Raw genomic sequence first — 15,126 nt, forward strand, 5'->3', positions numbered from 1 at the left:
GACATCCGTTCAATGAAGGGAAGAAATTAAGTTACATTAAATTGAATGTTAAATGTTCGTATTTCTATTTTTAATTAATTTTCATCATAAAGCTATAAAAGCTATTAAAACTATGCTGAAGTAATAGATATATAAACATAGTAAAAACTGGAAATACGAAAAGAATCCTCTCTACATAGAAGCAGTATAAATATGTAATTTTAAAAATTTCATCTACCTAAATGCTTAGAAGTCCAATGTTCTTGTAAGTAAAAATTTCAAGTCAAAATTCAAAACGCAAATGAGAAATTCAAAATGCATATGAGAATTTTTGCACAGAAACTATCAGTTATAGTATAGTACTTGTTGCTTTTAGTTATTCCATTTACCCATCATTCGCTCTCTAATCTCCTTTAAGCCCATGTTTCTCCATTCCATATACAATAGAAGGATTATGTACATTTTACCTCTTAACTTTCTCCAGAGGATAACAGATTTAATTACTGTTCTTCCTTCCATGCCAGCTTTCAAGTCAGCAAATTTTGTACAGCTCTGTATCATAATCTTTAATACAGAAGTCTTATATGTCTGTATTTGGGTGATAGAAGCAAAGCACATGTTCTGTCTGCAATGTTGAGTATGAATCTATTCCTTTTATTTCTCATTAATTAAGTTTTAAAAATGCATAGAACCTAACAGTTTTAAAATTCTGCTTTCTATATTGATTCTGGTTAACTTTTTAAAAAAAAAGAAAATTTAATGAAAGTCTGTTTTGAAGGTGTTACATAGTAATAATAAGAAACAGGAATAAAAGCATAATGTAGTGCATATACTGAGCATTTGTCCCAAAAGCATACTTTTCCTATGGACATCCCATGCTCTGTGACATGAAAATCCTCTGCACTATGAGACCTAGTCCAAGAAAAGCTTTTGCACAAAATCAATTTGTTTCTTCAACAAAAAAATAGCAGCAGTTTTGCTGTTCATGACAAGCTGCTTAGGCACAAAGGCAGAGGAGCATTTTCTCTTCAGTGTAGTTTCTCTTAATCTATTTATATATATGAAAACAGCTTTAAATGCATCTTAGTGAAAAAATCATCTTTTATTTTGTATTTTTTCACCCTGGATTGCTTTTAGTATAGGTAAACACTTTGAATGAGTCTGAAGAATATAAACAATAAAAAGTTTAATGTAATTTTAGCTTCACCAAAAATATTTTAAAATCGAAAGACCGAGCCAACACACAAATGTCATAAGAGAAGGTGAACTGCAAAGGAAATGGTAAATTTCAAATTCCTTTTGATACTGAGATTTTGTATCAAAAAGTACTCCACTCCAAGAAAACAACCCTAAGTTATGTTTTCACTCATCACCTGAGAAACTGAGAGGAACAACTGAAAAATCAGATGTATAGCAATACAAAGAAGCTGTACTTCAGTGTTGATTGTAGAATATTCTAAGTTTTCCTTCTTCAAGATGAAGTAAGCCATTAACAGTAAAAAAGTCAATTATGAAAAACCACAGCATTCTTCAGGTACTACTAGTTTTCTCCCTAAAATTCAGAAGTCAGCAATATATGGGTAAAAGGAAACAGAAACAAACAAAATAAAAAAGAACTAATAGGAACCATGGAAACAAAAGAGCATGTAATTTAGGAGATCTGTGGCTTCCTAAAATTTGAGCACTGACAGAGGAAGCAAATTTAGTTTTCAAGGTTGTAAACCCATATATCTGTGCTCCAGAAGTCATATGAGATTTCACACATCCTTTACATTTAAATAAGGTGAATTATTCTACTGCATTCCATGTCATTTCAAAGCAACATAAAGCACTGTCATATACTAACTACTCAGAAAAAAAGCAGGAATCATCACTGCACACTGGTCACATTCTAGCAGAGATCACAGTACAGGGCTAAATTGCTTCTAGAACCCAATACACACTGTGGGGTTTTTCCCACTGGAGAAATAAAAATACAACTCTGTAGAACAGATTTGTAGTTAAATCATCAGATATGCTTAGCAGCCGGAAATCCAATATTCCTGTAATTTAGAGCAGTGTTTTAATGCCACATAATAATAGCAGAAGTTACTTTATCAGGAAAAAAAAAAAGTGCTAATTATATATTCAACTATGCCCATGAGAATAATAGGTCTAAAGCTAATTGAATACCAGCTTTCAGACACAAGATACATTTCTAGGAAAATTACAAAAAGAAACCACTGAAACAGCATCTGGAATGAAAATTAAATGCAAAAAGTAGAGGGAAAACCCTGAAGATCCACAGCTGGAAAGGTCAGTCTGGAACTTTCACTTTTTTTGATGCAACAAATGCATATACAAAACATATATATGGTAAAAAGGGTTGCATGATGTCCCCTGTAACTTAAATAAGTATCTCAAACAAGTAGCTTAAAGTTAAAAGATATAGGCACATTTTTAACTAAAGAAAGTATGTTAAGGATATTAAATTGACTGTACCTTTAAAATGCCTTTTTAGTTCAACAGCAGAGTGTACCAAATAAATAAAAGTGCTGTGAATAAATATTTTTCCTAAAAACTTACAAAAGGAAGCAAAAAATACATGCCATTTTATTTTATTTCTTCAACTTGCTATCTATTTTGTATTTGCAGATAATGCAGATTTTACTTTTATTACTATCACTATAGGAAAATCTACAGTAAAATCACAGTTAATATCTGATTTTTATATCACAGCACATCTATTACAATGTGAAATTCTGTCCGACACTATTCAACTTAATCAGACATTCACAGATTACTTTGTTCCTTAAACAATTATGTCATACAACAAAAACTGAAAGTGTGATACACCAACTATCTCAGCTTCCTTGTATACCTACAACTTATGTACAAAGATTTAATTTACAGCAACATATTTAGCCTGGGCTTGGCTTGTTTTTTTTTTTTTTTGTTGTTGCTTGTTTGTTTTTTTTTTGTTGTTGTTTGTTTGTTTGCTTGTTTTCTTTCATTTAGCTGCCTCAATATGCACATTGAAGGTCTCTAGAGTGTAATTTGAACCTTGATCTCATTGGCTAAGATGCTGAACTGGCTTAAGCTGCAAGTATTGCTAAACAGTTTGAGTATCAGATAATACCTGTTTTTACATTTTCTGAAAATACAGTTTCCATGTGGAAAAATACTCAAAGACACTATTTGTCCAATTCAGCTACAAATTCCTCAGCCAACTCTGCTGTCAAGGAATTACAGTAACACAATGCAATTTGGATTAGCCCCTAAATAAGCAAACCGAGTCCTTCATAGAGCTTGGGTATGTGAAGACTTGAGTGTGAAGCATTACTGGTATTGAAGCAAAATAATTTTGAAGTTCTGTTTATGGTGGAAAAACCCCACCAGATCTTGAGACAAAACTAATTTTTGAGAATTTTAATACACTATATATAAACATATGTGATACATAGTTGGATTTTGAATGTTTTATTTGCAATCAATACTGATTTAACGTGGATAGTATGTGGTAAATAGAGAAAAGTGAGTATATAATATTATAGCTGACCTCAATCAAATTAAGTTTTGTATTTCAGTGAAAGGATTCTGCTGACAGCATGATATGAACCATGCAAGTGCAATACAAACAGTTAGTGAAGGTCAACTCCACTGGGAGGGTAAAATGCAAACTTTGCATTGACTTATCAGTCTCTGAGATGCAATGTCTATGACAAACCTAGGCACTAAGCACAGAAATGCTAAAAGGAAATTGTACTTAAGGTCTATCAAAATGACAACTGAGTTTTCTTCTATTCCCAATTTAAAAACTCTTCTCTATTACAAGATGATTATCTATTGCACACTTAGCAATTTCAGCCTTACTTTCCTTTACCAAATTTCTTAGTATAGTTACAAGAATATATAAACAGAATTCTATTTTAATTATGAAAGTAAACTATGACTTTATATAATGGGGGAATTTTCAATTTCAGTACACATTTTTCTCATTCAATTTTAATATCAAATAACTACGTTATTTGATATTACTTAAATTCAAAACATGAAGTCCAGTCCCAAAGTCTTGGAAGACCAATTTTAAAAAATCCTCATAATTAATTCCTATACAGAGTCTCAAAATATAACTAAAGATTTGCATCAATGTGTGAAGTACAAGGGTGCACAAAAAAATTTATGCAGATCTATGCATAACTGTGATGGCTAGATAAAATAAAATCTTCTATTCTGGACTTAGGTCTTTGTCAGACACCGCCCAGGGCTATGACATTTTGTGGGTTTGTGCACTGAATCTTCACTGTTGCTTCTATAGCTTGTTTTTCTTGCCTAGCTGTATAACCTTTCTAAATCTTCAAGAACTACAGCTGATTTTAATGGTCTGACTGTATCAGTATGCACCCAACAGCAGGAACAATCCTCTGCTAAAGTGACCCTATTTGGGGTTTGTAGCGCACATACAGTTTTGGATTGTGGTGAGATGAAATGCAACATGAGCTAAAAACATATGGAACATTAAAGACCATAAGGAACAATATACTGTGCTGTGTGAAATACTTAATTTCTTCAACTCTGCATCACATTTGCCAATTTTCATATTACTATTAAGCTAATAATTCCTTTAAGTAACAATGTAAAGGAGGAAAAAATGTTTTGAGTTTTTCTCAGAACCTTCTCTTAACGGGTTGCTACAGCAGGAAGGAAAAAATCCTGCTGTGTCCAGTTCCAAAGGACTACAAACACTTTCAGCTTCTTCAAGTACCAAGCTGCAAACCTTTGCATATATGAACTGGTAAGAATAGTGAATATAATTTCAAAAGCATATGATTGTCCATATGTATAATAAAACTGTATACCTACATATTTTACCAAGTAAAACATATTCACCAGTAGGAAACATCTTTAATTTTTCAGAACTGTACTTAGAAAATTTATATTTTTAGTACATTGGGATTTTTTCTATAACAAATAAATTAAATATTTTGTGAATGAAGACAGTTACAATAATTCTGGCTTGAAATGTTGTATGATGGAAAGCTAGTTTCAAATAACATTGCACAGCCAGAATATTTGTTTGGTGTTCTTTCTCAGTGTGTTCCCTATGCACTCATTCAATTTCTTTAAAAATAAACAATCTCAATGAGATTATTTAGGGATCATGAAGAAAACCCACCATTTTAATAAAACTTACATAAAAGAACTCTCATTTTTAAACAAAAAAAATTATCAAGAAACAGTTTACAGCAAAAGCCTTCCACACTGACTTCTCTCTTTCATATGAGTTACCTAATGACAATTGAGTGACTGCTGTCTTATTCAAGGCCCAGTTGTGTTGTAGCATATGGAATCTCGTAATACACTGGAAAAGTTTACAGTACTTGTTATGCTTTACACATACTACAGTTAATGCTCTTGGAAATAAATTGCCTCATAGATTGATGAAAGTGACAGACTTTAGCACACCACTGTTCGCACCCAACTGAGGCCATTATCATTCATTACAGGGTGAGGATTTTTTCTTTTCTTTGCTAAGTAGCAATAATTTTCTCTAAACAATTAAGGCTCCTGTGTATTTTTTACTCTTTAAATTACTTTCAGCATTAAAGGTGTCACAGGATCATTTATCCTCTCTTGAGCAGCATTTATTTCAGCGACAGTTACTGCAGAAGACACAGTGATGCCTTTCCCTGATTCCTTTCAATATGAAACTCCCCAGAAGGATGAGTAACTATTGCATTGTGTACATTCACCGTGCAGTGTTGGGCACCACTGCTCAAAAGGCCTCTGAACAATGAACTGGAGGAAAAGGTTTAACAGTGCAAGCCAAGGACTTGCAGCCTCATATCCTAGTAAATTTTGCATTGACACTGTTTGTCACAGACTTGTCCTCTATCCCTTTTTTCAGTAATTTCCACTATTTATTTTGCTTGAGGAATTCAACACTCAAGCAAGGAAAAATCTCAAAAAAATTCTAAGTAAGAAAAAATTTCTAGAACTTTCATGTTATAGAAACACCAGCTCAGATATTTTTCAAGTGAAACAGAACACATAATTTTGTACAAACTCAAAATTACAAACAAAAATCTAAGATAACACCAATCAGAATATTATAGGAATTACTCACTGGAATATGATAGGCTTGTGGAACAAAACTGTTATGCATACACTTCTTTATGTGGAGCCAGAGCTCTCAGCTGGGTTCAAGCTTAGAAAGATAGTTCTTTAGATAACCATGGCACCATTCTCTTCTCTTCCACTGATAACATTTTTGCTTTCCATACAGGGAAGTAAATACATCTAATGTACAAGGTGTAAAAATGACTGTATCCACATGAATTTCATGTAAAATTGTGCTTTATAAATATAAATTTTAATAATAATGCATATTTTTTTTGGAGGCTAACAAAACTCTAAAATATTTGTGGTATATTATGTCATCACAGGAGATTCAATACTTAAAATTATATATTGTGCACTTGAAAATTCTTGTAGCTAATTTGTAAAAATCCTTTCTTCTTGAATTTATTGGTAACTACATCCAAGGGAGCAAGCCAAAGGAAGTATAGTAAAAATTATACATTTAAGTAGTGATATAATATTATTTCCTCTTCACATCTCACATTAGTTTAGCTAGCTGAACTGTAAAACCTTTTTTCAAAGGTCATATAAAGGATGTGCTGATGCCGCATAAGGAAAGAGGCCAACTCTCAGTGACCGAAAGCAGGAATAAAATGAAATGATAACTTAGTGGCAACATCCCATGGAAGCTCACTAATAATAGAGAAAGAAAATATCCCCAGATTAAATATCTCAGGCAGCATGAATAAGCATTTAATGTTCCTGTGACATATCCAAGTGTATATATACATACTAAAAAATGCTGCTTCATCATCAACCTCTTCCAAAGAAGGTCATCATTATCACAACCTGGATTGAAACAGCATTCTTAAAATTATAACTAACATGATAACAATTACTATAGCAAGTAATATTCTGCATGAGTAGTTTTTCTCTTTGCTATATTTTCTTTAGTTTTTCTAATATATCTTCAGAGTGTACTGTCTAGAGGGTGTTCTTGTTGAGGTTATTTGAACTTGCAAATCCTGAAACTTACACATTTAGCAATGCAATATTAAGTAAGAGAAATAGGATATACTGAATTTTCATTAAAAAGGAATTCTAATGCATTCCAAAATGAACTTTCAAGGGTTTTACATTTATAAAAATATATATTGAATTTATTCTAACATACTTTTCTAATAGAATCTATCACAAGATTGACAGAAAAAATGTGATTAAAAAGCTATTTCTAGCTTTCAGCATTTTGATTCTAAGTCACGAATATATCAAAAAGGTGACAAAATGAAAGAGTTTCTATTTAATATGTTGTGTAAACAATATACCTGATACCTTTTGATGCTATAAAATTTAATTTTTTAGAAGTTTTAATAAATTAAATAAGCTGTGCCATATATTTCCCACTGGGTGGTCTGAGTGCATTAGGGACCCACCTTCTGGCATTTGGGAGGCCAGCACGGACACACTGCTCCAGATGCAGCCTCACAAGTGCAAAATCAATGAGAAAAATCACTTCCCTCCACCTTTTGGTTACAGTCTCCCAAAGCAGAGTGGTATGGCACTAACCAAAAAGGTGCATTGCTGACTCACACGTGTTGTTCTCCAGGAATTCTCAGGTCCGTTTCTGCACAGCTGTCAGTCCAACCCCTGTCTGCGCTGTTGCATAAGGTTAATTAATTCTGTGTAACCGATTTCTAATTTGTCCTTATCAGATTCCACAATGTCTCTAGCAGCTCATTTCTCCAGTTTAATGAGATTGCTTTGAATGGAAATCCCCCACAGTTTGGTGTCATCTGTCACCACTGCTCTGGCTGTAGTCCATCCCATCTTTCTCATTGTTGATGAAGGTGTTAAATAACAATGGTTGCAGTAGAGAGCTCTGAGTAATGCCACTAGAAAACCACACACCTTGCACCAACACCTTGGCACAACTGAGGTTCAATTTCTTTTCCATTTGCCTAAGAGTACCACATCTAATCACAAAATTTCACAAAGGTGAAATCTTTGCCCTTGCCGAATCTTTACAAGTTGCTTCCAGTCATCTTCTTGTCTTTGACATTTCTGGAGATTTCTTCCAAGAGAATTTGTGATTGTCCTCAGAATTCCTCATGATATTATTGGGAATCAAGGTGAGGCTGACCAGCCTGTGGTTCTCCAATACTTTTCCTTCCCTTCAGGAGGATAGGCATGACATTTGCATTTTTCCGCTCACTAGGAACCTTTCATAGTCAGCATGAACTTTCAAAAAGAATACAGTGTGGTCCTGAAGTTTCAAAATTTGCTTCTGCTGATGCTGATAGGAATTGACATATTTCCTTTCCTTTTGTTTATCAAAAGTTATATTCATAATGATGATTAAAAAAAGTGTACTCAAGACACATGGAAAGAAAGTTGCTTAAAAAATGCTGTTTTTTTAAAGAGTTGCATTCTTTTTAATACTTTATGAAATCTGAAGATATGTTATCTAGTTGATCATGGGAGGTAACTTTCTTTTCACTATTATTTTCTTGCTAGCTTAAGAAAACTGTGTTTTAGGCTTGAATTTGATCATCTTCTCCCAGAACACCCACAACACCTCCAAACCTTTAATTACAGAAGTGGTAGGAAAATGGTGTCCGAATTTGTGGTCTTACTGAGGAGAACTGATCAAAGGAATACTGATAAACATGTCTTTGGCCGAGAGGATCTGAATATGGAATTACAGATTAACAAACAGAAGAAATATGATCATAGAGAAGTATGTTTAAAGTGATTTTTTTTAGGAATGTTATTCAGTAGATTTGCAACTTTCTCTAGTAAAAAATTCACCTTATCCACACACCCAGTACTCAACTTATACTTTCTCATTTAGCTCACTTCAATGTTTATCTGCATGAGATTTTTCTAAGTAAATAAAGAAAAAAGTATTTCTCCCTGCACAGATCAATGAGGATGTTACTCTGTACCTCCTGGAAGTGTGCACTTAGTAACTGGATAATTTGTCTTCCTTTTCACACTTAAAGTGAATAGAATTAGTACCCTTTCCATGGAGACATTTTCTGATACAGACAGAGTAGTAGTAGTATCTGAAACTATCTGATTCAAAGTATCAGAGCAACCATTCTTTTCAGTATTCTACAACCTGCAACAGAATTCTGATGGGAACCCTTTGTTGGGTCAACCAGCTGATTCCATTTCATACACTCACACCAGCAGCACATGTGTGGCCATGACTGACACTGCAGCACTACTAATTTGTGGCTTAGACATGCAGAAACAAAATGTACAATTAAACCTGATGCTTCAGGTGTTTTTAAACCATTCCAACTTCGCAAGGAGATTTTGAGGCTGTGGCTTGGCTTCCCATTCAGCAATTCTCCTTGTGTAGGGAACTCCCCGCGGAGTCCAGTGCTAAGCAGTGACTGTTGTTCCATACTGCTAACCCACAGTGTGAGTGATATAGAAAATCCATTCCTCTCTGTTATTGTCAAAGCCTTGGCCACTGCCAAATTAGCAGCCGTCCCACAGATTTACGACAGCCACAACAGCAGGTAGCAGTTCTCAGAAATTATGTCACTTCATAATAATTTACCATCTCTGTTAGAAAACTGACTAGCTTGGCCCCAACCTCAAAACAATGCCTACTCTAATTTTCCAAAATCCTACATTAATCATTTTTAAAAAAAAATTCACCAAACACCATTTTTCCCTTTTTAATATTTTGATAGAATATGTGCTTGTGTGATACATACTCATTTCCAAAATTCATAAAGAAAATGAAAGCCAGTAAGTGACTTTCAGTGTGAATCAATTTATTTTTTCAATGACATGTGAGTGTGTAATATTCACTTTGTTGCCACAGGTGCGACATGTACTCTGATATCACAATATCTCAGATATAAAAAAAGCCTTACAACTGATTTTTCTCTCCCTCAGATAGCTAGCTTCCACCTCTTTGACTTCTGCAAGAAATACCAAGACGAACTGTCACTAGGAATTGTCTTCATAATTTGGGTTTGTTTTGTGATGAAAAAATCACACACTTCCAGCAAATTAGAATTTCATCTCATTTTGCCCAGTAGCAACAGCACATCCATGGAACCTCCCTGCAGGGAATTTTTTAGAAAACTTCCAACATCTACTCATTCAAAATAACCAGACTAAATGGACATATGCTTAAGAATTGTAATGAGACTCTTGGAGATACCTTTGATCTTCTAATCAGTGTTCAACATTCTGAATGAGTATAAGGAATTCAATCTCTTCTAGTCCTGCAGTATATTGCTTACATTGTAGTATCTTAAAACTATACCCAAAATTCTTCTAAGTACTATGTCCAAGTCTTTATTGTTAAATGTTTCCTCTTACCCCATAATCACTTAGTTAGGAAAAAAATGGTTTATTCTTCCCAATGTAAAAAAAAAAATAAATATCAAAACTGGAGCTTTCTATATTAAATGTCAAAACCAACTACATATATTTTAGTAAATATACTCACCAAGAACAAGAAAACATGTCAAGAAACCTCACTAAATTATACTGTTGATGGAAATAATCTTTAGAAAAAAAAAAGTCTTTTGAGGTTTTTTTTTCTAAAAAAATAAAATAAAATAAAATAAAATAAAATAAAATAAAATAATAAAATAAAATAAAATAAAATAAAATAAAATAAAATAAAATAAAATAAAATATTGGAAGATGGCATTAATAGTGAGGAGAATCTCAGTATGGCCTGGGGATGGTAGAATCTTACCTTCTTCTTCTGGTTCATGTGAAGTAGGCAAGGAAAATGAGAAGAGAACAATACAGTGCCTGCCACTATGCCCTTCTCCTAGTCATCCACCACGGCATCTACGACACCTCACCTGCCTTAACCTCATATACCAGCCCATGTACCTATAATGCTGTATTTACTTTAGTAATCCAGTAGGGTAACCCACAAACATGTGAAAAACGCTTAATTGTTTACTTTCATTATAAACCTCATGAAAAAGAACATCAAGATGGAAAATTATTGCAAGTATTAACCATTTATAATTTATCATACTGACTTGGACTCAATACTTTGACTGATTTGATCTATCCCAATACACAATATACCTGTTATATCACTGCCTTCTTCCACAGAACTGAATGTAGGAATCTAAACATTTAGAATAGGACAAATCAGAATCCATTAGATGTACAGCCTTTCAGTGTAGTTTTTCAATTTACCAAATACTTCACATAAATATATATATATTCACATATATACACACACACACACACATATATATATATATATTTTTGGAAATACGGAACACTTTTCCCTTACGTTGTCACCTGTACTTTTTCAATAAAAGCTAGAAAATAAAGGTTGCAAGTGCCCCCTTGTTTAAACTGTGTAATTATTAGAACTCTTACAGTAAATTCTTTGAATTTCTGTTAAAATCACACATGTAAGTTTGAAAAAAATCGTTATTCATTCCTGATTCAAATATATTTTCAATTTTGTGTTGCCCAGCTATCTTTCTCACTTAGGGCTCTCAGTGTTAAGCAAAGTGTTGTTTGGTTTTTTGTAATCTAGAATGGTCTAGAATATCATCATAGTCTCAGGCTTTAATGACAGATAGAACATCATTTCAGCAAGACTTTCATCTTCATCACAGAGCTAAAGTGAGGAAGGAATAACCTTTATGAATAGCTCAGGACTGTCCAATTACTTTTTTAAGTAAAATTAGTAATATAATTCAAAACTCAATTATATTGATGAATAATAGGTTTTGTTCTTTCGTTTTTGTCCCAACATGTATTTAATGCCACGTTTCAACAAGTGCAAAGATTATTGCCAGTCTGAAGGAAATTAGCAAGAAAAGAAAGTGAAAAACTGTAACCATCAAGCATGGAATTTAATTACTACACTTTAGGAGAAACAGCAAATATCTGAAATGGGATTAAAATACTTTGCATTCCATACCAAATAGTCATTAAAATCTTACAAACTAAGCAACAAAAATATCTTTACTTTCTTCAAGCTGATTTCCCAAAGACTATAAGGAAAATGTGACATCTATTATGATGACATATGGTCAATTTTACATGAGTAAGACAGGTTATGCTTTACATCAGTGCCTCAAGGAATGCAGACTACTAATACTTGGTTATTACCAAGCAATTTAAATCATGGTATAATTATACAGACAGATGGATTGCAAAAGCATTCTAGCTTCCTTTAAGCATTTAAAATGGAAAAAAGATAACCTGAGACATATTAGTTATAAAATGCCTGAAAAATAGTAGATGAAACCAACAAAATCTACAAACTAAGCTTACCAGAGAGGGCTTAAGAAAATCAGAGTATTTTATTCATGGTAATGTTCACAGAGGTAGTATACACATTCAGAAAATTGTGAGGAAAAAAGAAGTTACATTAAAGACATCACTTCATCTTTGTGACTAGTTATTTATTTAATACACATGTGTAAATTCTATTTTCAAACACTGCAAATTAATAAAACTCTTTTCCCTAAAATTTTATTTTTACTTTCTGTAAAGTATAACACACTCATAGAGTACCTGGAAACTACATTCTTGAAAACATATATGGAGAAGACTAGAGAATCCATAAATGAAAAAACACAATTTAATTGTTCTTGGGCAGTATACAGGAATTTCATTAAAATCTGACCATCAGAGAGTTGTTCTAGAACACAAACTTGAGTACAGTTAAATTCAGTATGTTGGTAAAAAACAACTGCATACCCAGCATTGTTCCCTTTCGTTTTTGTGATGTGTCATTTCCATTACATTTTCACAATATCTTCATTTTGCAAAAAATATTTGTAACTAGGTCTACCAAAAATATTTTGTCTTTCTTTTGACTTGATACTTTTTAGAAAGGCTTGAGAGTATGATTGCTCTGGTTATCTCCCTGGTTTTTGTTAGAGATCCCTTTTTACTCTCTGCTGAATTTCAAAAAGAATTTAAAAGAAAGAAATTGCAGAGATTAAGTTCCTTGAAACTTTACAGTTCTGTGTTCAGTCTTTTGATGTCTAGATACAATTTTACTGAGATACCTCTGTTTTCTTATTTCAATTAAAACTAAAGCCACAGTTTATTAATTTATGTATGCTTAACTGTTAATAGAAAATATTTATTAAAATTACTTAGTCAAAATATTGTAGCTATATTCTCATGTACTGATTAACCGCGGAATATAAATCCCTTCATGGTGTTAAAAGAATTTTACTGAACACACAAGAATCTTATGATCCTAATCTAAAGGTGTCTCTCAGATAATTTCTCTGAACAGATCAGTCAGCAGTCACCCTTTCGTAACATTCTGCATACTCCAATACTATTTCTGCAAGCTTTATATCCTCAAACACCCTCCACAAGGCTTATGTCAAGTAATACAAATTTCCTGCAGTGCACTATAAAGCATGATGTTGATAAACTACAGTGCAATTGGATGTGGTCAATATGCTCTTGAGAATATTGAGCAGTGTGGCTCAATTTTCACCACTTCGCCTGAGGGCCAGGAGTCATCTGTGATGAAAATCTTAAGCAATGTGCTTATAGCCACAGGCCAAGTTCTGTCTGCAGCAAACTTCACCACCTTGGTCCAAAGCATGGCACCTGCTGGGAGTGTGGCAGGTCTGTTTTTGCTGTGATGTCAGGGAAAGAGCAAGAAAGGGAAAGAAACGGTACACCCTCAGGTCCCCGTGCCAATATGGGACCAGGATCATTCACCAGATATACTCCAACATTCCTTAACATTAATCTATGTGTAACTGCTCCCAAATCATGTCTAAATCCAAAGATGTAAGTGATTTTGTGCTTTTCTTCAAGGAGAAGTATACTATGCCTGTATGTGAAAATGCAAACATGAAAAAAACTTTAGATATAGCCTGAGAACTAATCGCCTTAGGACTGTCACAACATGCAGAAAAGTTGATTTGTGTTGTTGAGCTACAGATAAATGACTGTCTAGAACTGCAGCAGAAATCAGCATTGTCTCCATGGAAACATACTTGCATGAATAAATGAACAGGAAAATCTGTGTTGAATGTGTTTCAAAAACTACTCACAACTCTTTTGGGAAAGTAAAAAAAAAAAAGACAATCATATCAGTTTACAAAAAAAATCACCTTGTGATGTGACATGATAAAATGAGATCTACAAGTCACCATGGCTGCAAAAGAACTTGTATCTTCACAATAATTCAATACTGGGTCACAACCAAAGCATTACTATTCATGTAACCTAAAACCCATTCCTTAACTTGGTAGCAATAGTCACTGCCACCAACAAATCAGCAGTTATGCATCCAGTAATCACTAAATCCACAATGACAAGGAACTTACAGATCCAAAAAGTCACAGGATTTATCTGACAAACTTAAAAGGTATATTAGAAATTATTTCTGACACAAAAGCTGATAGTATATGTACTCATTTGTACCTCTATTTTGAAACAAACTTAGCTGGGAATCTAAGTAAATAGGTCACCAGACATTCACACAGTTAGAATCAATAAAAGCAGGGCAGACAGGTCAAAAGATTTAGAAATCATTTGATGACCATAAGACAATTTTCAGAGTTCTAGGAAAATATAATGAATTTGCTGCTTTCCTACTGCTGCTGTTTGACATCGCCTTGGAATGCCTGAAGGTATATACAATTCACTTAAATATTAGTAGAATTTGAACACACACAAGTAATTAACATCATAAAACATCTATTAATTTTTAAAAAGCATATTTTTTTCCTTTCTTTCTTACAGAACCTAGGATAAGTTATCCTTACCTAGGATAACTTAAATTCACTGCATCTTACGGGCAGAATCAATATAATACTTCAATTTCACCAGTATTTTCCAAAATAAAATGTGCAAGTTTTTCAAGCACTGTGTATAATTAAAACCAGGAATGAACTTCTGCCATTACTGCTTCTGTACTGTGCAGTTGCCACAGTGTTCACAATAACTAGAAAGAAAGGCCATATTCAAGTGTAATCCTCTCTGTAGCAATAAGGAGATTGAGGCATCTCTCTGACCATAACAGATGAAACACTGACATATAGAATGAACACACACGAAAAGTGAACCCATGGCCACTCAGGATAGGAG

Source organism: Pseudopodoces humilis, chromosome 6, assembly GCF_049639895.1.
Source record: "Pseudopodoces humilis isolate 2021_Gansu_Grassland_sample_001 chromosome 6, ASM4963989v1, whole genome shotgun sequence".
In the NCBI taxonomy this organism is placed as follows: Eukaryota; Metazoa; Chordata; class Aves; order Passeriformes; family Paridae; genus Pseudopodoces; species Pseudopodoces humilis.